A 23,397-nucleotide genomic window follows, 5' to 3' on the forward strand; every position below is an offset into this window, starting at 1 on the left:
TCGCGATCAGCGGCAGGGTGATCCTTATTCAGACGGACATCTCCACCAGCACGTATTACATCAACAAGCAGGGTGGCACCAGTTTTCCTCCCCTCTGCACTCAGTCGACATTGGAGAGTGGGGTCTGGTAAACTACATGCACCTGGCAGCAATACACCTCCTGGGGAATTCAACTGGAGGCGGACAGGCTCAGCAGTCTGGGTGCGGACAACTACAAATGGCAGCTGAACAAACGGGTCCTTCGGGGGATCTTCGACAGGTGGCGTCATCCTCAGGTGGATCTCTTTGCCACCTGGTACAACAGGAGGTGCCCCCAGTTTGTGTCCTTGCAAGGACATGGCAGGGGCTCTCTGGGCGATGCAGATGCAGTGTAACGACATGAACACGTAGGCCTTCCCTCCGAATCCCTGCAGCCCCTGGTCCACAGGCTAATTTGAAAATCCGGGAGGCCTGGCACTGCCGTATCATCCTGATAGTTCCGTTGTGACCAGCAAGTCCATGGTTCTCGGAACTACTCAGGCTGTTGGATCAGGCACGGTGCACCTTCCACTGGGACCAGCACACCTACTTTCTCAACAGGGAGGGACGGTCATCCACTCCACCCTCCCAGAAGTTATCCCTTGCAGTGTGGTTGCTGAACAAGTCCAGCTGAGGCATCTGGTCCAAGCTCACCTAGCCATCATACAGGCAGCTAGGAGCAATGCTGCCAAGAGCCAGTACAAAAGCAATTGGACTAGGTGTTGTCACTGGGCAGAATCAAAGGAGGTTGATCCGTTTACCTGCATGTTGGATGACGTGCTATTCTTCTCTTCGCACCTTGCACACTCGCGATGTGCAGGTGGACAAATGGTGCACCTATCTGGCGGCTAATGGAGCCTACATGAACTCTGAGGAGGTATTTTCAGCTTCTAATCCGGTGGTTGTCACTTGGTGGGCCTGACCATGCTTTATCCGCCCATCAAGAAATCACACCCTGGTACCTAACACTATTGAACCTATGGTGTCCACGGACATCAGGCTAGTCACTGTTAAGACGGCACTCCTGGTGGGCCTTACCTCGGCACGCCGGATCAGTGAAACCCTAGCTCTGGTGGCTTCAGAGCATTGTACTACTTTTCATAAACTCACCCTGCATTCTTACCAAAGGTTGCTTCCTCTTTTCACCTGAATGAGGAGATGGTGATACCAACCTTCTTCGTGGACCTCAAGGCTGACGCTCAAGAGGGTATTGAACTCTCTGGCCGTCAGGCGTGCACTGAGATACTACCTGGACAGGACCAGGAGCTTACGCAAATCAGACGCTCTTTGTCACCTTCGTGGGTCAAAGCCGGGCTGTCGGGCCTCCAAGGCTTGTATAGCAAGGTGGGTGGTTATGGAAATGGAGGCGTACGAGGGGCAGCACAAACCTCCTCAAGCAAATGTGCATGCCCACACAATCGGAGCTAAAGCCGCAGCGGTTGCTTTCCGCAGGCAAATCGTATGGAAGGCTATCAGCAAGGCGGTTACATGGGCCACGCTGCAAGCACTACTGCTTGGACGCCGGCTCCAGGTCGGGTGCAACATTTGGTCAGGCAGTATTAAGGAACTTGTTTTCTTAAGAGAGCACCTCTCCACCCAGGGGCTACATTCAGTTGTACTCACCCATACAGTATGAAGGAAAGGGGATGCGACATAGGAGTAATCAGAATGTACTCACCGTAGTGACTAATGTACCCCTAGTCCATAGTCTCCTTTCTTCCATCCTTCCCACCATCCTCCCTCCTAATAAAACTGGTGTCATTAGGCAATGTTAATATTGTCGACGCGTCAAAGGGGACTGAGTGACGCTAGTGGGCGGAGTCAGGGGAACACATGCCCCCAGGGTACACCCCGCACGCATCTATATTCAAAGGGCAAGATGATTTTTCTGGTTCCATCCCTAGCGAGGGACGCACTTGCAGTATGGAAGAAAGGGGATTATGGACTTAGGAGTGTGGCGAGTTATTTATGATTTTTACAAATGGGTTGTTTTGCGAGTCCGTCCTACTTTTATACCTAAGGTAGTTTCAAAATTTCATCTAGCTCAAAAACGTGTGCTGCCTCCCTTTTACCCACCACTGCATCCCGCAAATGAGGACAGGAGACTGCATTGTTGTGATCCTAACATCTCTAGGTTGGCGTACCTTAGGAAAGATGACCACATTTGTGAGGGTTACACCAGTCATAAGCAGGTAAGGCCGGCTGTGACCAAGCAAACCTTTTCTTACTGGATTATAGTTTGCATATCAGAATACTATAGTTTAGCGGGTAAAGGCGTTCCTGTTGACCTATGGGCGCATTAAACTTGTGGCGTGGCCACTTCATCAGCTTTACTGAAGGGAGTGCAAGTGCTTGACATCTGTGCTGCTGCTACTTGGTCTTCTCTGCATACATTTACAAAATAATAAAAATATTATTGCCTGTAATCTGCGTTGGGTGTGATGCTCCTCCCATGTATTCCTCATTGCTCCTCGGAAGAATGCCTGTGTATTACACCTACCTCTTTTACCGACCGGTCATTTTGACCTTGTGAATGTCTGCGCTTTTGAAGAGAGGAAAAAACTAGAACTGCAGTAATGGTAGAAGTGCGTGCTATATATGGAATCAGTGATGTCTTGCTAGAGAATGGACAGAAGCCGTAGAAGGGCATAGAGTCTGACACACAGTGGCCCTCTGCCGAGAAAGTTTCTGAAGCAGCTGCCGCTGAATGGAAGAGATTGAAGATGAGGAATATGTGGGAGGAACACCCAATCGAAAGAACATTACGTGGGGTAAGTGATTTGTTCATCTAGGGCCAAAGAAGTAACACAGGATGTATCCCTTGAGGCCATTGGTGCTTGAGCCCTTCCAGCTGGAGATGGCCGGGTCCCCCCAGAACTACCTATTCCCGATCTTAAGGCTACAGATGTGCCTGCTGCTGCTGGAGAGGACCAAGTGGCCACTGAGGTGCCTACTGTGGTTATACCAAATTCAGTGATCTCCGGTTTGCCTAAAGGCAAAGATGGAGGACAAAGTAGTTTCAGATCTCCAAGACTCGCCACAACTGATTGAGTTGTCATCTGCTGGAGGTCCAAATCAGGCTGACTTTCGCAAGGCAAAGAGGAACTGTGCCACTCTGGCTGATCTACGGGAGCCGCAAACAAGTTCAGAGGGAAGCATTTGGGATATTTTGGGACTACTGGGAGAATGGTATCCTGTACAGTGAGCCAAAGAATTCTGAGGCTGGTGCCAGCCAGAGGTCGCTTGTACCCCCATGCCACAGAAGGTTCCTCCTGGACTTGTCTTACGACATTCCTTTGGCATACCACTTAAGAGTGAGCAAGACAGGCTTTGCATTACTTTATTTTTTTTATTTTATTTAAACAGTCTTGCCAAGTGTCTGCTAAGTCTGGAGGGCAGCAAAGGCACCCTTCATTTAATTACCAGTGGTAGTGCAGCCTTTTGAGAGGGTAGGCATTGACAATATGGGTTATATGGATCTTCAGCCCACCCGAGGGACCCTGTACAATTTGGTTGTGGTAGACTATGCCACATGGTACCCAGAGGCTTTACCCCTGAGAACATCCAAGTACAGAGTACCCACAATTTTGAAGTTCAGCAGGGAGCTCATGAAGTACTGGCACTACTAGAAGCAGTGTAAAATTGTACTCCGGGACAGATTGTATGGATAATGGAACCTGTCAAGCCCAGCACCCTTTGTAAGTGGACTGGGCCTTTTTGTGGTTCTAGAAAGGATCACTGACGTGGTCTACCTCGTTAAAGCAAATGCCCCAGACAGATGCACAGGGTCTTCCACGTCAACAAGCTGAAGCCTCACCACAGCAGGGATGGCCCAGTGTTGGCTCTCGTGAGTGAGTAGACTTGTTAGACACAGTCCACAGATGGGTCTTTGGACGTAGTTCAGGTCTCCCCAGACCCAAGTGAACCGCAATTGTGGTACTGTTGCTGGGCCAGCCTGTCCTCTCAGACTCCAGGGAAAATGTATTGATGCACCCATGCTATTTACACTGGAGTTTGTAAACTGGTGAAGAACACAATTACCTGGCAAGGTAAATGACACCCACAACAAGTTGGCCTCCAAGATGTTGCGATTTGGGGTGGTAGCGTCTTCCCACAGCCCATGCACAAGTCCTATGGTACTGGTACTCAACTCTGTCACGAAGGTGGATGCACACCCCATACCTAAGACAGATGAGTTTCACTGATTAGATGCTGCCAAGTTAGAGTACTTTGACCTCATGGCAAGCTGGTCTAACTGACCAAGAAAAAGTCAGCATTTTCTACTCCAAAAGGGCACTACAAGTTAATCGCAAAGCTATTGGGGTTTACAGAATGCCTTTGCCAGTGCTGAGGATGGTGCAATGAGATCCTATCTGTGTTAGAGGACTTTAGCGTTGCCTTGCTGGAAAATGTTGCGGTCATCAGCCATAACTGGGAAGACCATCTATGCCACCTGAAACTGGTTCTTCAAGCTATGCAGAAGCTGGCTGGCTTGACTATGAAGGCCTCAAACTGCCAGATAGTGAAGGGTACCATTACTTACATCAAACTACCCGAGAATCTTCTTCGGACTTGCCGGTTACTGCAGGCCTTTCGTCAAAGGGGTTAAGATCCTTACCCTACTTCCCCCTCAGTGATGCAATAGTCAAGAAGATGCTGAAGGAGCTCACCTGGACCTCTGCTTGTCAAGCGTCCTTCCAGAGCTTGAAAGATGGTTTGTGCAAGACCCCAGATCTAAAGATCCTGTATTGTGGGCAGTAATTCATCATGCCGACACTTGGTGGAATTGGGCAGTGTTAGTACAGCTAAATTCTGAGGTGCTAAAGTAACTTTGTGCATATCTTAGTAGGTGCTTGATCAAGCGGGAGCGCAACTGGGCCACAGTTGAAAAAGAGGCTTTAGCTGTGGGCTGGGCATTGCGCAAGCTAAAACACTAGATTTGGGAGTTTTACTTCATAGTCCAAACATACCGGCGAGGTAGCTAATAGCCATGCAGGTAGAGAATCACAAGTTGTTGCATTGCCCTATATCCCTACCGGATATCCAACACAAACCTGGGTAGAAGCAATCCATGGGATCAGTAGATACTTTTAACCTTTTAGGCTGGGGGATGTGTGAAGGGTTGCCATCTTGCCAAAGAAGCGTTTTTCTTCAAATGTATTAAGTTAATGATGGGGGTAATCCATCAGGGGCAAGGATGTCCTGCTAACCTGACCCCACTTTCATTAAAGCCCGGGTCAAAAGCATAGTGTGCACTTGTGCCATGCTGCATCAGTATCCTGTCCTGCAGTTCATGAGGTCCTGTGACACAGAGCACGTTGTGGTTACAGGTGCCCTGACTGACTGCTGTTCTGACAGTAAAGTTGCTGCAGTGCAGAGCTTGCAACAAGTCTGCCTCACTTCCATCGCCATAGTAATTTTGATATAACGATCAGCCTGGTGGCAGGATCATCTGAAAATATAGGACTTTCCTGAGTTTTGGTGTGGTGGCTCAGAGTTCACAATTATTAAAAGCCACATCTGATGTGTAGCATACCAGTGTCAACACTGAGCTCAGACCAGTTATGAGAGGCATGTATTCCAGGTACCTGTCTGTGTACATTCAGATGAATGGAGGACAAAGGGCAGGATATCTGCCTCTGTTAACGCTCTGGAAGGTTGGGTAACTGGGTAACTCCTCTCTGCCTGGCGCACTGACTCACTAGGAGATCTTCTAGTAGCATAGCTTCAACAAGGCAATTCCATAATGTGTTATTTATATAGCGCCTTAATCAAAGTGCTTTACAGAGCATATATTTACATACAATATCTCCCAACCGAAATTGGTACTCATTTATTGCAATGGCCTGCCTCGCAATGGTGTGTGGGGTTGCACACGAAAGGGCCTAAGAAGTGTAGGGCCTAGAAAAGAGTGTGGGTTTAGGGACTGCACAGAACAAGCTAGGACTTGTTCCTCCATCTTTGTTTTCTGTAGACTTCTTTCCTTCCTGCACAGCTAAGCACTTTTTGGTATGATGCAAAAAAAGGCACAAGTTAATTGTTACTTTAAGGATTCGGACACTTAAAGCATAATGGCTTTTAACCAATCCCCTGTGGCTTATTTCCTTTATAAAGAATAGTTTTGTTTCTTCCCCACATGATTCATTCCTTAACTTCCAGAATTATTAATGTTAACCTTTTCAGAGTGCAGCCCTTGCCAAGCCACCCACCAGTGGGGGTGGGGGAGGAGGTTTCCAATGCTCAGGGAAGTGCTGCACCTTACTCATCTCCAGATTTCAGTGAACTAATGCTGGAGCAAGACCTGCGTCTCTGCCAGTTACACTGATAACCCAGACCTCATTGAAGGGAAAGGAGTCCTGGAAGTATTAGAAAGCCTCTTCTGGATTAGGAGAACCAGAACTCCTCTTTTCCGTTAGCCCCTCTATTGGGACTTTCAGCAGTAAAAACAAAGCAACTTGTCTCCCGCCTTCTATTGCATTGAACCTCCAACCATAGTCTACCACGTTCGGACCTGCGGTGCTGCCTTTGGCACTTCTTCGAACGGTTGCTGCTGCTTCTCTAACCAGTTTGCCAATGCGCCATTGGATTGGGTTGCTTTCTTCAACTTGAACAACAAGCCTACCTCTATGGAAGTCTTTGAACTGCTACTTTGCGAGTAGCTCCTAAAACCAATAGCATCAGAAGTCCGAATGTCGAACTGATCCTGTTGGCTTTGACGTAACATCCTTCGAATGCTGCGTCAAATAGCATCCAGCTTAATATTTTTGTTATGATTGGGATCGCTATTGTTTTGTAGAAGTGCGAGGGCTGAATAGGTGCTTTAGCCACTACTCATCCTTGTACTCCTGTACTGCAGTAGTCATTTCGTGACTATGAAGCGTCTGCTCATCAACTTTCCCTGCTTTACATATGCCTTTATCATGGACAGAGTGAAAGGGCTGTCTCGCTTGTCTGGAGAAGGGGCAATTTAGGACTACTGAATTCACTACACGGAATACACTATAATTACTGGTTTGTGCAATCATCTTTCTGCTAGACTCCTTGGAAGTATTACGACGGGATTAAAGCTAATTTGTTTTCATTTTAATCAAATATTTTTTGGAGGACCTTGCATAAATAACTGCCTTTTCTGGAGTTAAGATCCTTGGAGTACTGAATGCCAGATGCACAAGCAACACACGAGGTAGCCTTACACAAGAGCAGAGATACCTGATAATGGGGTCTTCACCTTGAAAGAAGGAGATAGTGTACCATTGGGATGGGAAATTCTTTCCCTGCTATGTTAATGTATGCAAGGCCCCACCCATGCGGTGCTGTTTGTCTATCTGTTTGTGGGGCAAGATTCTAGATTTTCTGCCAGACCTCCCTCAGTCGGATAAGCTGCTTTAAAGTCGAGCTTGAGCCAAGCCAGTAACTTTTCCCAGGTCCAGCTTGAGTTGTCACTGCATCACATTAGCATGGCCCGTCATAGAATGTGTACAGGACATGAAGCATTAAGCATGGATACGCTCAACCTGGTCTGAAGTAAAGCATGTTACCAATTTATTGGGGATTGGTGAGTCTTAACAATTTGTATTACCAGGGAAAGGAGAAATTGTATCCGATTTAGGTGATGGTTTCAAAAGAGCTTAATTTTCAGTGATTCAATGCTGTCTTCTGAGCTACAAAATATCTAGATTCCATGGAGTTCTTTGTAATTGCAAACCTTCAAAGCAGTCTGTTTTGACAAAAAGGAAAGAATTTCATAAGGCACGGTTATTCCAGAAGTGTTTAGTGCTCTTGCACTGGAAACAAGTTCACTTTAGAGAACTAACACAAGCTGTTGCTTTAAACTAGTCCTTAATACCATGAGGAGAACAGCTGTTCAGTCCAGACGATATCTTTCCATGGCGGAGATTCTGAATAGTATGGAAGAATATGAAGGGGGAAAAGGTGCTATACAAAGAACATTTAGCCACGATTAAGTGAAAGAAGACAATTGCAGAGATCTTTTAGAACATGTTTTTTTTTTCAAAACTGATGTTTTTTTTTGTGGTATGAATCTATTATTCATACGCTAGTTATACTCCTTCCATCTAGAGGTTGGGTGTGGAAAATTGCTGATTTTCACGTTGGTGCAAGCTTTTATTGTAAGCAAATGAATACTTCCTGAACTCCAAATGGGTGCTACAAAGTTGAGCCTAACCAATGTCTTAGATTTCTTTCTCCTTGCAAAAGGGGACAATTGAATTTCAGGCACACTGCCTAATGCACAAAGCTTTGTTTGACAAAGCGATCCTCCTCTCACAAAGAGCGTCACTGGAATGCTTTAACCTCTTTTCTCGGGTTATTGTTCAGCTCTGCTTTTTTTTTTCCTACCCTCAAGAACTTCCAGTCAATTAGGCTTTAGTGACGTGCTCTTTAGTAACCTGCACCTTTTTGGCCATTCAAGTCATTTGTGGCTTGTGCTGTTACTTCTTCCTCTCCCTACATCTTCAAGCTCCACTGGCTTCCATAAAACAAAAGATAATGTTCTTGTTAACTGGCTTGATACTGTGCAGATCACCACCTTGGTGGTCTTAAAGCTACGAAATCCTGTCTGTATGGGCGGACTATGACCACCCCCACTCCCCCCTGCCCAGGTTGTAAACCCGACTCTAATTACATAAGGCTCCATCTGCAGCCTAGATTCCGGGCCTCTTTTCTGCTAACTGCTCTTTCCATTCCCAGACATTGCTTTTTGAAGTGGGGATCCGCCATTCTCTGTTCTTGCACCTTCTGTGTTGAACTCACTCCCTTTGTCAATCAGGTCTTCCTTCTATCTGCGGTTTTCAGTCCTAAAGTTGAAACTAGGCTCTCTGCATCTACCTGCTCTGATTGGTCTTTCCCCTCTGCCCCGCAAGCTCTGTCGCTTCACCCAGAATCCATTGCCAAGAATACACATTTGGTGTACTGGCATTGGACAAATACTGAACTCCTCTCGTTGCAGGGCCCAGGGGGTGGGAGGGCGGCATAACAGGCTAATTCTTTGTCCTGTAGCCCCATTGTCTGTGTTCAAATGTTGGGCACAGTTTGACTGTAGTAAAGCACAATGATGGCATCACGTTGTGGGTGTTAAGGCATTTACTCTTATTTGGCTTGTTTTCTTCATTTTCTTTTGCAATGATCCGGTGTATGGTGCATTTGTTTGGCTTAAAGGGATGCACTGTAGAACAGCTGAGGCTCCCCAATCGACCTGAATCTTTTTATGGAACCTCCACGAGGTTAGCACTTACTTGCTCAGCAAGAGAACAGCAGAATTTCCACTGGAATTGGGTGGGACTGATCCAAAACGAGAGCATTACAAAAAAGACCGTTATTAAAGTCAGTTGAAGCTAGAGGTATCCCTGAGAAGGTCTCCTAATTTCAAGAGTGGAAATTTGCTGCCTTAATCTAGGAGTCATTTCGGTTGTGACTATAAACAGTTGAATATCCACTGCTTTGGTACAGGTAGCTCTGGAACTATAGGTGCCAGGGATTGCCAAGGACCCTGCACTTGCACCTTGGACTAATTGCCAAACAAGATTGCATTTCTAGGTGTTGCAGAGTTAGTTGAGGGGAAATTAAGTGAAATTGGGGTAATGGATCATAGGTGGGTGTCATTCAGCGAGATGGACTGTTCTGGTGGGAAGTTTGGGGTGTAGGGGATTAGGAGCAGTTGAAATGTATTTTGAGAAGCTTCTAATAATGGGGGTTGTGCGATAGGCCGTGGATATGTTGATCCAGAATGGTTTTAGGTTATGTAATGGGATCATAAGCAGGCCAATGTTTTTGTGACTTGTGAATTAGGGCAGGGGTCTGGTTTGTGGAACATGAAGTGGGGCATGAATTAGTATCTATGGAATTGGTATCAGAATGGTGGTCCTCTAGCTGACTGCCAGATAGTGCTCATATGATCGGATTTACTCCTGAGTTGGGAATGTGGGTTTCAGTTCCTTTTTTTATTATTATTTTTTTTTTCCTTCTAGTTCTAGCATTACAATTTAGTTTGGCTCTTTTCTGTTAAGACTTTGCCAAGGCCACTTGTTGGGAAACCCTGCCGGATTTTTCTTCGGGGGATAATGTCTTGCCCTCTCTTTAGCCATCCATGTGGCTTGAGTAGGATCGGCTGGTTTGGGTGAGGTGCCATGAAATAGGTTTTGAAAGGATTTGGACAGTGGAAAAAGTATGGTAACTTGGTTGAACAAGCATGCCTTTCGAGTGTGTGCGCAAATTGTAGGTGTAAGGATAATGGCCACTGTTTTCATGGTTATATTATATGATGGGATTGAGCACTAGGGGATCCGGCAGTAATGCTGCGCATGACATTTGCTGTCTGGACTGACAGCCATGTGTTTGTGTCTTGAATATGGGCAATATAAAATATGGATGTTCCTTGAAAGACCAGGCCCCATGTATATTATTCACTCTACGGCAAAGGTGGACTTTTTTTGAGAAATTAACAACCCTTTCTTTTTACCAGTCTGATGTTGGAGTCCCAATTAATCCGTTTTGGCATGGTCTCTGTGTACTGGCACTTAACCCGCCATGGTATTCATGGGTGCTATGTACCACATGGTAATGCCAAAAACACATTCTGCAATCTCCTTGACCTGCCCTCTTGGTACAAGATTTGCTCAAAGTGCCTTATGTCCACATTTGCTTCAAGCAGCTTGTCAAGGATTTCGGCATTTGTACTGGCATTTTTCTAGGGAATTCGTCCGGATTTGTTTGGTCTGATAAGAAACTACAAGTTAGTTTTCGATTGTGTTAGTAGGCATTAATTTGAGACACTGCCGCAGGCTAAACAGTCGGGGAGGATTTTTTAATGCAACTTGTTCAATTGTTAACCTTTTTTCTGAAACGGGCTGGAATAGCCACAGCTTACTCTTTTAATGAGATGAGCTCATAAAGAAATGATGCAGGTTTAAATTCCCTGAAAATATGCAAGCTTTGTGAAAGCATGGGGTGGTGCTCTTCCTAAAATTTGGTCTAGTATTTGTGGAATCCTGCCTCTGATTAAATGGGTAATAACTTTGGTTATACATGTTTGTAACATCGCAGCCATTTGAATAACCAGATGTAGGTGGAGTTCTTTAGATTGAGCTCTTGTTTATGTTGAATTTCACTGTAAGCCATATACAAGGTTGCATTACTTTCTGGGTGTCCCAACAAGAGCAGCAGGAGTCCACACTGCTCTCCTTTCTTTATATGAATTGGCTAATTTTCAATTAGAGCACACACTATGCCATCTTTTATTTAACCTACATTCTTCTAAATCTGTGCCGCTATAATTTCTTTATTTGTTGCAAGTGATAGACAAGAACTTCTGTATCCTTGGGTCTAGGGGCCGTCGGGATGTTTGTATAAATCATTGTTGTGAGATCGGTGTTGTCATTCTGTGGCATTTGCAGGACATAAAAGAAATGCCAGAGAAACCATCTTCTGCTGAATTGGAAAAATCTTACTCTTGGTCAGGAAGCTCAATGGGAATGTTGGACAACCACCTGTTGATGGGCTTCTAAAATGTGATTAGAGAAGGACTCAGCCAACCGGATATGAAAAGAAGTGTGAAGTAAATAGCTAGTGCCAGCTCTGCTATTCCAGTGCCATTTGGACGCCTCACTGTGCCATACTGCTTGGAAGACATGGCTTCACTTCTCTTTTTGCCTTAATACTCCAATTATCCATGCACTTTTGCTACTGCATTGTAAATGTCACTGCAGTAAATTATTTTTAAGTTTACTTTTTATTTATGGCCTGGAGTGTAGACGAGGTAATTTCAGATTTCTAAGTGTTGTAGTGTAGTCCTTCAGAACTTACATAGCCAGAATAATGTATATGTATACCTCCTTTTTTAATGTGTTTGTTTGATTAAAAGTTGACCTGCTGTGAAATCTGAATGAATCCCGAGGGGCACTGCAACTGTTTGAGATGGGCTTGTTTTTGGCCCTAATGGTGAAGGTGATTTAACATCCGTGTCTGCACAAATCTTCAGGCAAATGTGATGCTCGTGTGGTAACTGATGAGAACACGTAATCAAGAAATGCAACAGAGATTTGTCATACCCCCATTAGATTATTCTGTGGGGCCTTCTTTTTAAGGTGAATTCCTCTGGTGCTTGATATGTTGAAGTTAAGGAGCCACGCTCTTGAAGCTACAAACCAGTAGTTTCTACGGACGCCGTCAGCCATTGCTTGTAGTATATGGCCATTGGTTTGCCTTCTGTGTGATATGAATTCATATACAAGGACCGGGTTAGAGGAAAATAATTATTTAACTCGAGACAATATTTTGCACAGATTTACTCCTTTGTCCTGTCCCCTTTCCTCCATACTGTATGGGCATCCTAGTCATACTTCCAATTGGAATTAATAATCAAAAATTATTAATCGGAGAAATATACTATGGCCCCATTGCCACAAAAAAGTATGATTAAATAATCTATTTGACACTCCCATTTAGGTGCCTAAGCATGCTTTACACTGCGTCACCATAAACTGCCCTGAGCCTGTTGATCAACAATCCTGTCTAGATACCTCTGCGGGGGGAGAGAGAGGGGTCTTCTAGTGCATTACTTACTGCCAATGGAACCGTTTTAGATTTGTTAAAGGGAGCTACTTTGGGTGCTAAGGCTACTGCGGAGACGTCTTTCATGGACATGGGTGCACTCCAGCAGAATAATGCTATGTTGGTGCACTCCTCAGTCCCTGGCTTTTGACAGTGAGATTGAAGGAGGTGGGTGGGGGTCAGACCATGTCTTCAAGAGCATAGCTTCCCTGTGAGCTCTATGTCCTTTTCCACAGTCGTCCTTGCTTAAACAGCAGGACCTTGGAGATGGACAAACAAGAGGCCTGTTCATGCAGCCGTTGACCTGCAGGGTATGCTCCTAGCTCCCTTCTCTACTTCCTCTCTGATACTGCGGACTATGGCAGTGGATTGAGAAAGGTGGGTAGGGCAGGACAACAATAAGGATGTTATTTGTTCCGAGTCATCAAGGTTGTGCAGCCCCCTGATCTGAAGGCACAAGTGATTTAAGCCTCTTCTTCCCTCTGACCTGTTGTTGTGACTTGTGTAGTGGGGAAAAAGAAAGCACTCTATGCATGGCATGGAGTAGATGGGCGTAGAAAAAAATGCACACTCCCTACGGCAGGTCACATTCCAGATGTCTAACTAAATGCTTGGCTCCTATCATGTGGTCAGGACTTACAACGCATGGAACATTTATCCTTGTTGGTCTTTTTTTATGTCTGACTACATGGCACTTTAAGTGTTAAACTCATTATGTTGACTTTCTTCTAAGAGCGGGTGGTTGGGGGTGGGAGGGATGCTTGGCCAATATGTGAAAAACATCGAGGGTGTATTAGTGCACATTTTCTATAGGAATTAACGACTCCCTGGATGTGGAATGTTTGAAAACGGAACCTGTAGTTTTTGTAATATTTGAATCTGGAATAAGTACCCCATAATGACACTCTTCTACACTATTCATTACAAAACGTTCTCTATAAATCTGAAAACATTTTCTTCCACCAATAGATCAGTTTTAAGTGTTCTTTTTAACTTCATTAATTTTCCTTTTTTATCATTCTGGACGGGGCTGTAGCCGAGAAGTCAGGAAGATGGCTGCAATCTTTTCGTTTTGGGGGCAGTCTCCCCATTCAGGCTGAATGGCATGGTGTTGTGTAGAGTTAGGCCTGTTTAGGAGTACAAGCCAGTGTGGAAGGCACTGAAGTGAACAATGTCTGGCTGTTGTGGGGAGACTGTGTTCAAGGACACCACAAGTTAAAACTCAGTATTCAAACATTGTTATACTGTGCCCCCACCTTGATTTTTAAAGACTGTGTTGAGCACCCCTTTGAGTAAAGTGTTTCTGGCAACTGCCCCTTTGATGCCATATCTGTTTAAAATCAGTCATTGTACTCCCTTTTTGAAGATTCTTGTGCCCCTCCCCTGTAGCCAGCTCCACAGTTTGAAGACCACTGCTCTAGAGAGTGGGCCTACAACATGAGCCCATTCCCCTTATGCAACTGAGAAGGCACATTTGAGCCGTGTGCGCTGAAGAGGAAAGGATGAACATACAGGAGCTAATTACAATGCCCTCCTCTGTGGCAACTGAGCCACAGGAGGCGATGAACTGAACACAGAGCCATGGCCCAGTTGAGAAATGGTAGGCTTGAGCAGAGGAGAAACTGTGTTTGTGGAAGTGATGGAGACCTGCATAAGAAAACTGTGGTTAATACAACTGACAGCTGAGTCCAAGCTGGAGATGATGGATGCAAGACTGCAACATCAGATAAAGGAAATGGAGAATGTCTGTATAAAGAGTGACGTGAAGAGCTTGCAAAGGACACAAGTGCAGCATGCTGAATTCCAACTGTCTGAGGCAAACGTCCAATCATTCAATTGGAGGCCAACATGGAGATGGTTGAGCACCTGAGAACAAACAAATGATTGTCGGATTTTCCTGCAGGTAGAGGACTGCCCTGATCATGCTGTGGTGGCTTGCTTTTTATTTTTTATTTTTAAACAAAGGAAGCACATCTGGGCCCATAGGGTCTCCCTTCTGTGAAGGATGTCAAACTGCATTGGAGTGGTCTGCCCCAAGGTTCATGAACTGTTAAAGTCGTGTTTCAAGTACTTGACCTTATTGAGGGGATATGTAGTGACAAATAAGAAGGTTGGGGGGTTGATCCCTTGGTTTCCTGGACTATGTCCCGAGCATAAGCATGGAGTTCCAGGCACTCGCACATTTTAGAGTCCTGGGTATGTTGTGGCAGCCAGCAAGACTTGAACATGTTTTACATCGTCAATGTTTTGTCCTGTCATGGGGTTGTCTAGTACTCTTCGTTTGTGTTCTGAGCATGAGGGCTTGTAAGAATGTGTATTCCCTCCTCCTGTATGAATTGTTTAAATTCCGTTTTTTTTCTGAAGGGTTTTAGTTGTCGCCTTCTGAAGTGGTGGTGTAGTCCCTAACTTGCTCACTTGGCAGAATAATTTCAGTTTATCTTGGGTTCATTAAGCAGAGTCACAGTTATTGGGAGTTTGGAAAGGGTATTCTTTACGCCAGAAAGATCTGCTTTTGTTATGGCGAAGTTGCTGATTCTGAAAGTAGTCACTTGTCCGCTGCCCTTTTCCCCCTTACTTGTGGGAATGTCTTCTCCAGAAAGAGGTTGGAACCTGGAACATGATGCAGATCCTCATGCTAGATGATAGAGCGCTGCTGATGCACGTGTGACCACACCCCTTGCAGGATCTTCCCTGACATATGCTTGTGGCCACTAACGTCAGTATTTGTATCTATATGTACTGGACAGGTCCAGCAGGTGAGCTACTTTTTTGTGTGCCTGAATTCAGTGGTCAGACTTTTGTGAAATCTTTTTTTTTTTTCTTCTTTCTCTTCTGCCCTCCACTGAGTCTGTGCCTCGGGATATGGGGCTATAGAAGCTGTGCTTCTACAAAAAGGCCTTTGTAGAGTCTGGCATGCATGCTTTGTGCCTGCAGTATTAAGGGAAGAATGTTTGATTTAATTCTGTGTTCTGTAATGCACTTTCAATACCGGCAGTTCATTCCAAGTTATGACGTTTGGCAGGGTTTTTCCACCGACCCCCTGAATGGTGACTCCTACCCTGCGACTCATCGGACTGGAAAGGATTCTTTGACTCCTCCAGTCACCTTGAGCCGAGGTGTCTGGCAGGTCTCCAGGCCAGCCTCTGTATACACGCAGGCCATCTTCCGCAGCATCTTGAAAAAACATATATGCAAGCATGACTTAAGCATTCTGATGCTTTTCTATCCTGTGTTTCTGCTTGCACAGCAACGGTCCCCCCCTGTTGGCCACGTCCATGCACTATACTTCAGAGCAACCAATAATTGCTGCTCCAACACTGACTGTCACATCTTTTGTCCAGACATGTGAGCTCTCAAAGACTTGACCTTCTCTCCTCTGTGATTTGCAGATGGCGAATGTTTCAGAGCACCATGCAGTATTGCACGGATCAATCGGGATTGTATTGTGTATTATTAAACCCTCTTTTGCCAAGAGTAAGGCCACAATCCCATCATCGGGCCTGTGAAATCCACCCTTGACATGAAACCACAAAGATGTCTCATCCTGAATGGAGTGTCCCTGCTCTTTGAGTACATGGTGACCAGGCTTCCAAAAAGATTGTGTTGGTTGGTTCCTCAACCCTGTGACATTGATGATCCCTTTATGCCATACTCTGAGCTCTACATGCTTCCTGAATCTACAACCTCCTAGGCTACCTCCTCAACAGATGGTTCCTATCTCTTTTCAAGAGCCTAGTGCACCTCTTACTGTTCCTTAGGATCGGGGGATGATCAGGTGGATGACCACTTGCTGAGGTTGGTCAAGGAATTTCATGAATGTGTATTTGGGGGGGGGGGCTTTGAACTTGTGGAGAATGGTGTGCTAGCAGCAGTTCTCTTGGAAATGGGGAAACACGTGTGTTCTGCTCGAGCCAGACCTCATAAAGGAGGCCGCCACCATTTCATGGTCGAGATCATCAAGAGATTGGATGTTATATTCCAGACTACTGTGGAAGAATAATTGTTTCTGATTGAACTCTTGGCACATTCGGCAACTCTAGCATCAGCAGTCTTTTTCCCCGCTATGAGTTTGCTCTTCCAACACAACCTCCTCTTCCACTCTACCTACAAAACTGAGCAGAAATCCCAGGATATGGGAAGAAGGTATGTGAACTGTGCCATTCTCCTGTAGCAGCGTGATTTTTTTTAATTGCAATTTTATGCTGTGCGAGGCCATATCAGACACTTCAAAGGACCTTCCTTTGAAAAAAGTCCATTTTATGATGCCAAGCAGGAGGCTATCCACATGCTAGAATCCACAGAAGGCTATGTTAGCACAGCTGACGGTATGTGTTTGGGTGTAGACCCATGCAGAGGAGCCTGGCTGAAAAGCAGCAAACTGATTTCAGATGTCCAGGTTTGATGGCCTTCACTTATCTACAGACAAGATAAGGAGAGAAAGGCAAACATAATCTGTATGGGAAGAAGGTTCTTTTCTACAGATTAAAGTGCCTGTACTGGAAGCATACCTAATTGCCTATGGACCTAGCATACAGGTTAGGTTTTTAGACTTTTCTTAAAAGCATCAAATTAGGGTTTAAACCTTTGCTGGAGGGGGAAGATTATTCAATGGCAAGGGAGGCTGACCTCTAAACCCCAGCCTATATATATTTTTTTAAATTAATTTATATGGTTAATAAAATCAACCTTTCAAATATCAACAGTCATAAATGAGAAAAAAGAAGATACAGTTTATACTTTAGCCACAAGTAAAATTTGAAGATAATTTGGCTCAATTGGAATGATTATAAATATGATCAGAAAATATTTCATCGAAAAAGTGTACAGTTGCTATTTTGATTCTTAGGGTAGTGGATGAGGAAATGCAATGCCACAAATTCTTTTGGATATGTGCATTTTGGTCTTCAAAAAATATAAACCGGTAATATTGAAGAGTGACATATATTGAGTGGAGTGTGCGCCTCACTGAGTGTCACTCTCCTGATTTTAAAATTGGAGGCAAATTCGTGCAGACCCCTGATCGCTTCTGCACTCTCTGTATGGTGCTTACAGTGGCATTTGGGGCATTTTGCACCTGCTGCATCAAAACCTTGGAGCCCACATGTCCACTGAACAAGTTTCATAGCAATAATGGTCACCCCACCTTTGCCTTGGGGCCAAGATGGCTTTGACTCTTTTGTCATGGTGAAGGACAAACAAGCAGGCCACTGTATGATCCTAGACTTCTTTTTGTACTGTATTACCCTTTTACTTTTGCTAAGAGCCTCCCAATGGCATTACAACTACAGAACTCTGTGTCATACATCCATAAAGAAGTGAGCTTGTTTGTTGTTTGCAACCCCTGGTGGAAGCAGACACCACGGCTAGTTGTCTTTGATAAACCAGGGTAACGAAGAACACCCTCTCTGACTAAGCTGCTCCCAAGATAAATGTCAACGAATGCCAACATGGTGCCCGAGTGTTCACCTTTCTAAATCATGAGACTAAGGTCAGACTAAGAATGCTTGGGATTGAGGAGCCAAGTGGCAGTGGGCCAAGGAGAGCAGCAAGCACATGTCATGGAATGGAATTACACACCATTTGGTGGAAAGCCAAACGCAGTATGGGAAAGGTGAAGCGATGCAGCAGAGAAGCTGTGGAGAGCTGAAGAGGAGATCTAGAAACAGTATCTCCACAAGTCTGGAGTAGAGAAGGCACCAATAGTGCTATGAGCACGAGGTGCTCCAACATTGGTTGGCCTGGACCCAGCTGGCAGATTGTACCTGAGCTGTTGGAGGGGTGGTTGTAAATCATTGTGATTGTGGTGGAAAGACAGGAGTGTATCCCGTGAGAAGAGACTTGGGAGATGCAGCCAAAAATTATGATTTCTGTCGTCCTGGCTTTCAGTTGCAATTATGTGTTGTAAATCTATTCCATAATAATTGCCAGACAATTACCAAAGATGGCCAGGACTCCATGTCCAAGGCATTATTAATTTGGGTGTCAGCTGGATAGGAGTAGCAGTCAAGAACAAAGGAGTCGGAGATGAGCGGATGGACTTGTATTGGAGAGTGCAAGGCTCATGCGAGAGTTCAAAAGTCTTTGTGGTAACTGGAGAGTAGCAGAGTGGTGTGCTGCGGATGCCACTGATTTGGAAAGTCTTCAGAGGAATCCCTTGATGGAATGAAGTATGAGGACCAGGCCAGGTAGAAGAGGCCCTGGACGTAAAAACCAGGGGGACTGACGCTACATCCTGAGAAATGTAGATGGAGTATGAACCCATGAAGAGAGCTTGAATGGTGTGATCAGGAAATTGTAGTCTAGCGAAGTGTCTAACAAAGACTCAGACAGGCGGAGTGGACATCCCATGAAGACTGTCTCCTGTGATGCAGTAGACTTTTTCCAGCATTCAGTAAGTTCTGAAGTGTACATGAGACACTTCATAGGCGAATGCATAGCCAACACACCACCCGGACAAACTTTAATGAAAGTTGAAAATTAATGGTTAGTCCTGTTCAGGTGGCATGCAATGGCTGTGCCCCGTGTTTGAGAAATGCTGATGTGTATATTTTAATTTGTCTCTTGCATTACAAGTTCCCAAGTTTGCATCCACGTCCTATTACGATCAAGCAGGGGTTCTACCATTTTGTCTGAGGTCAGCACTGCCTAGATTTGCCAAGGTCATGGCTCCCCGGTAACTGCCTCCCTTCAGAAAGTACACCCATTTAACCTTACCTCGTCAATCGATTGATCAAAGTCAGTGAACCAAGAGTTCACCAATGGCATAAACGTCTCAAGTGCCTGTTTTCCTTGGGCTCGCTCTAAATTTACTGACCTTCATTGACAAGCCTAACAAAGACCTTGCAGAACATTATATCATTGTTGGACACCGGAAGGTAGGGCTTTTGCTCCTGTACAAAGCTTCAAACCTTCCGAACCATGGGCTCAGGCATGTTCTTCAGTTATGGTGATTATATTGGAGGGTTCTGGTTGTTCCAAATCCTATATTTTGTATTAGAAATTAACAGTTGTGTTTAGCTGACATCCGCAATCTGGAATTTCTCACCCTCTCCCCTCCACAGATTCAGTTGATGGAAGTCTAGGCCCTGAAACAGGACATTTGATTGTGGACTATGGCAGACTACCTCATCAAAGGTACCCCTTGGAACAGTGCAAGTACATACATGTCTTGGAACTGAAGGAAATATTCCTAGCTCAAAGCCTTTTCTACTGCCCTTATAAGGTTCGTAGGCGTGTCTTGACACAACAGCATGGGACTGCCACCCAAGCAGAGAGGAACAAGATTGCCTTAACTGGGCAGACTCACTCGCGTTCTTGGGAGGTGGATGATTAAGAGCCATCTGTTTCCACCCTGGCTACCCATTTCACAAGCATGCTAAGTGTTCAGCTGGATCCACTGAGCTGGCTCATTCAGACCCCCAACAAGAGGGAAAACCTTACATTATGGTGTACCTATTTTGCAGTTGGGCTTCCCACTTTTGGATCTACATCTGGTGCTAAACCGAATGTCATCGGGACACTTCTTCGAAGGGACAACTTCATTTATGGATCCTAGCCCTCACATTGTGAAAGTCCCTCACAAGCTGAAACTCAGCCAGAATTGCCACATGATCCCAATGGCTCCACCGTGGCCGAACAGATACAGGACCTACCAACGATTCTTTAATTTTTAAGGGACCTTGTATCTCTGAGGGTCTAGAATTATTGCCCCCTCAATGTTCTTAGCTGCCTGCTCCCTTAGCGGCTGAACTATGGCCATCTAGGCCTCTAGAGTGACATCTTAGAAATTTGAAAGGCTGCCAGAAAGGACTAAAAAAGAAACTGGTACATTAGAAGTGGTCAGTTTTGTAACTGGTGCCTGGCAAATATGTCAGCTAATTGGACATTTCCTTTCCGTCAATGTTGTCCTACCTTATTACTGACCTAGGCAAGACCTGCATTAAGCAAGATGCCAGCAGGGCCGATTGCTTGGTGCTGCATGATTACCACTGTTGGGTCCGACGAGTGCTTTCTGGATAGTGAGCTGGATTCTGGTAACCTACTCCTTGAAGAAAATAAAGCCTCCAAAGATTTACATGCTCATTCAGTGAACGCAAAGGCAGCCTCTGTAACCCATCAGACTTTGGCAAAGCGTTGAGATGCGATATGTGGCGTGCCTTTTCTATACACTTCTCTCTGGATTAAATCTTTAGGGCAGATGTGTACTTTGGAAAGTCGGTTTTGATGATTTGCTATTACTGTTCAATGAGTTAATTACATTTAAATATACTCTCCTAGAATTAAGGTGCATGTTGATGGCCTATGCGTGAAGGAAAAGGGATGCAGGCATAAGAGCCAATTGCTCAGCATACTCCATATGTCCCATTTCTTCCATACAGCCTTCCCACCAACCCCATGCAAAAGTTAGTTGTGCAAGTAATCCTAATAAAAGGACTGCTGGTTGGGGCTAGGAACATGTGATAAGAAGGACCCCACGAGTGGTGCACCGGTGCCTTTTTATCATGCAGAATGCTCATGTCCCCTCCACTTCCAGGAAAGGGGATTAGAGTCTAGCAGTACCATTGTCAGCAATGTGAGTAACTCCTCCCTATTTGTTTTACAAACAAAATAATTTGACCAAAAAACGGCATCCAAATCTATACCATCGAAAATTGCCTTTTGTCAAATTCTTTGCTCTACGTGCTGCTCCTGATTTGTCCATTAACTTCCTATTTCTAGTATCTGAGCAATTCCGAAACACCATTTGTTTTTTCATATTGCATTGGTGGGGGGGATTCTTTAAATTGAGAGAATCAATCAGTACACTGCAGAAGGGTGTGGCTTACCTGGTCTCCCATCCACCAGCACAACTACACCCCACTTGCTGTCAGTCGACTGGATCCCAAAGGTAATTTCAACCTTGCCCTGGGGGACTCATTCCTAATTTGTGTTCTTTACTACATCTTGATAGCAAAAAGAACAAACTAATTTGATGGACTCCTTGGAGCCTTTTTTAATTTTTATTATAATCCCATTTTGACAGCTTAAAAATGTGGCAGGCAAACTTGCACGTGGTTCAGCCGGAGATCTGGTACCGATGAAGCATCATTAGTAGATGAGTCTGTTCTGCAATGGTGTTTCAGAACACCCTAGTATTTCACAGTTAAAAAAACAAACTGATGTGAGATATGGGGGCTCACTATAGCACTGCAACCACATGCAGGGCACCAATCTGAAGATTATACCATTGATGCAGTGCTTTGAGCATGGGTCCCCAGCCTATATGCAGGCTCTCATACTTTGAGACACCAATTTGATCTAGATCACATTGGTTCCTGACGACTCTTATTTGGAATAAATCCCAGTCTAGTAAATGTTGATAGTGAACAATAACCTCCCCTCCAGGCAGAGTTAAGTGAAAAATGCATCAAATCTTAAACCAGAATAAATGCCTTATTGGATGTGTTTCTGAGTACCAATCGATTAAGAATTAAATACTGGCTTGTCCACGCTTCCATCTCATGAGATTTAGGGGGTGTAGGTGGGGCGGCGTAGTGTGGATTACCAGCTTTATCAAGACAAGTGATCGATCTATATGAGATTCTTTAAGGGACCCCATAATGTTAGCTAACTTGAATCCACTCTGATACCTGTGTGCAGCTCCTGCTGGTGGCACAATTAAGATAGTTCCAGGGGCTGTACACAGTAGTGAATGTCCATAACATGAATCCTGGTTTGATCTCTTAATGTACGACATGGGATGTGAAAACCTGCTTACTTGCTACATGCTAAATTTATGAATGGAAATGTATATTGAACAGGGACATAATGATTTGTAATTCTGCCGAGTTCTGGTGATCCTTAAATGTTTTGCCATTCATTCTAATCTTGCACTACAATCAGATTAATAAGTCTACTAGGTCTCGGGAGAGGCAACCTGTAATATATGATTGTGTGTCGTTTACAACACGCTTGTACACAGGTGGTTAAAGGCGCGACAAGACATGGTAGGAAAGACGGAGGGAGGTTGAGACAAACGACCTTACTAGTCCTTGTGTCATTCAGATCGTACAAGTGCGACAGTGCAAAGTGGAGGGGGGGGTGCAATCAGGGCAGCAATTGCTCAGAGTAAGTGCAGCCAGGGCACACAGCTATGGTTAAGTGCAAGGAGGCAGGCGACTGTAGAAGTTAGTTACAGCCCCTAAGTGCATGGTAGGCCCGGAGGCAGTGCAAGATTGGCCCCAAGATTGTGTGATTTACAAATGCCATCAGTCCAAGCCATCTTGGTAAATGGTGAGCGATCATGAGTGTTTTAGGCCAAAACATTCAGAGGACCAAATGTTGCCTATTACTACTCCATCTTGGGTTTCATTTTATTTTTGTTTTGCATTTGGTAGCTAATAGCATTGTTATTTTATCTAGCAAAGCACATACATTTTATGGGTACAGTCACTTTTTGCTGTAGCACCTCAATCGAAACATTTGGACTCGGCGAATCTTTCTTGCGTTCTTTTTTGTTTTTAAGCAGGTTTTTAATATGGCTGTGGTACTTTCCTTTGATTTTTCTTAATATGCATTGTTTACTTTTACATTCAAAGGTTGTTACTTTGGACACTGAATCGGTATAATGTTGCACTTATGTATGTCTAGTGGCGATACATTATGAAAAGTACCACCTACCATCCAAGGTGCAACGTTTTTTTATTTTTTTTTTGATTAGTTGCTATTCTAGGTTTCTTAAGTGCACTCCTAGTATTGAAACGCTTCACATACCCTTTTCTTCAATAAGGATAACCAGTAACTGGCCCCGCCAAACCATTAGCTGGCCCTTGC

The 23,397-nt window shown here is 44.7% G+C and overlaps 1 protein-coding gene across 8 annotated transcripts in view; it reads left to right on the plus strand.

Annotated features, from left to right (window-relative positions):
• Positions 1 to 23,397, plus strand: part of DIDO1 (death inducer-obliterator 1) — a 624,211-nt gene that overhangs the window by 595,122 nt on the left and 5,692 nt on the right. The window lies entirely within an intron of this gene.

Source organism: Ambystoma mexicanum, chromosome 3p, assembly GCF_040938575.1.
Source record: "Ambystoma mexicanum isolate Mex_15411 chromosome 3p, UKY_AmexF1_1, whole genome shotgun sequence".
Lineage (NCBI taxonomy): Eukaryota > Metazoa > Chordata > Amphibia > Caudata > Ambystomatidae > Ambystoma > Ambystoma mexicanum.